Source organism: Helianthus annuus, chromosome 9 (genome assembly GCF_002127325.2).
Source record: "Helianthus annuus cultivar XRQ/B chromosome 9, HanXRQr2.0-SUNRISE, whole genome shotgun sequence".
Classification (NCBI taxonomy): Eukaryota; Viridiplantae; Streptophyta; class Magnoliopsida; order Asterales; family Asteraceae; genus Helianthus; species Helianthus annuus.
Genome location: NC_035441.2, coordinates 158,639,801 through 158,641,592, shown reverse-complemented (window position 1 = coordinate 158,641,592; position 1,792 = coordinate 158,639,801). Strand labels below are relative to the sequence as shown.

The window sequence follows — 1,792 nt, the reverse complement described above, 5'->3', positions numbered from 1 at the left end:
ATTGGATTAAATTTGCGTGTACCACGACAAACACGTCAAATTTTGGTGCCGCTGCCGGGGAGTTGTGCGCAACGTGTGTTTTTTTTACTTTTCTTAAGTTTGTTATTTTTCTGGTTTACACGGGGTATGTTAGTGTGCAGGTATTTACAGGTGCATGCGTACTAGAAGCTCCCACAAGCTTTCACCACTAGTGTTTGATCCAGAAATCGAGCGAACTTTGCGAGCAAACAGGATTTTACTAAGAGAAAATACAATCAGCGGTTCACCAACAACACCAATTACACCAATTCGATACATGGATAGGGATCCACCACCACCACCCACTACGGGTGAACCTGCTCAACCCTTTATACCATCAACCACTCAACCTTCGCCAAATACCACCATTCCACCAAATACTACCGAACCCACCATAATTCAAAATGTTACACCAACCAACACCACACAACCCATTACTACCCAAGAAGAACCAACCATCACATTTAATCCTTCCACTACTATTCCACCATTATCCCATTTCTTCCCAGGTGCGGGTCCGTCATATTCAAGCCATACCATAGCACCAATTTCGACCATTGTCCATGCTACACCGTTTCGACCGTCAAACCAGTCGGGTTTTCATTACTCGACGCTTCCATTTGGGCAATCTTTGGGAATTCAAGGAGATGGGTATGATGAAGGATATGAGGAGTTTGAGGGTTTTGATGAAGACGGGTACGCTTATGGGGGTGAAGGAGATCAAGGAGAATTCGGGTATATGCAGGTCAAATGCAAGTGATTACCAATGTTGGTGGAGTGCAACAACAACAACTCATACCTCAACACATTCGGCCGAGGCCACAAGGGCCACAAGTGCAACGTCCCATACCATTGTAACAAGTTCGTCCACCGAATGTTCAACAACAATTTCAAAGGCCTATTCAACACCCATCGATGTCGCAACAACAATTTCAACAACCATTGGCACCACAAGAGCGTATGCCAAGACCAATGGGTCCTATGCGTCCAAGGGGTCGTGTGGGTGTACCAAGAAGGCATCTTAGAGAAAATGTGAGGGGCATTGAAGCGCATTTTAGGCCGGTAATCACTCATAATCCTTCACCGGTAGTCATTCCTCACAATGATCAAGGGAGGACATTTGAAGTGAGGACTAACTCATTGCAAAGCTTGCCAAAATATAAGGGTTTAGCAACACAGGAGCCTTACTTTCATTTGGAGGCTTATGACTCGATTTGCAACACTCTTGGTAGTCAAGGATTCTCAGTCGATGATATTATATTGGTACTATTCCAATTTTCTTTGGAAGACAAGGCGAAAAAATTATTCTACACATTACCTTCAACATCTATATATACATGGGGGGAAATGCAACAAACCTTTTTGGATGAATTTTACACTGCTCAAAAGATGAATGATGCTAGAAAAGGGTTGAGGAGCTTTCAACAACAAGATGGTGAAATGTTTCATGAGGCTTTTGAGCGTTTCAATATGATGATCAAAAATTGCCCTCACCATGGAATTGAATTGTGGGAATTAATGAATGCTTTTCACGAGGGGTTGAGTGCTGAAGATGCTCATGATTTAATGTCTATCACCGGTGGGACTTTTGGTACAAATTACGAGAATGGTGATTGGGAGTTTTTGGAGAGCATGGCAACTACATCAAAAAGAAAAGCTCAAGCATCGAGGAGAGCACGACCGGCCATTGCCCGACCTCAAGTGCACGCAATGGATGACGGTAATGTTCAAACCACTAACCAAATTTATGATGTTTGTGCATTATGTAATGAAA

General features: G+C 43.1%; 1 non-coding gene across 1 annotated transcript; it reads right to left on the bottom strand.

Annotated features, from left to right (window-relative positions):
* Nucleotides 1–1,414: 1,414 nt before the first annotated feature.
* Nucleotides 1,415–1,520, bottom strand: LOC118482319. Its single transcript, XR_004868363.1, has one exon. It is a non-coding gene; the product is annotated as a small nucleolar RNA R71 (small nucleolar RNA).
* Between the last annotated feature and the right edge of the window lie 272 nt (nt 1,521–1,792).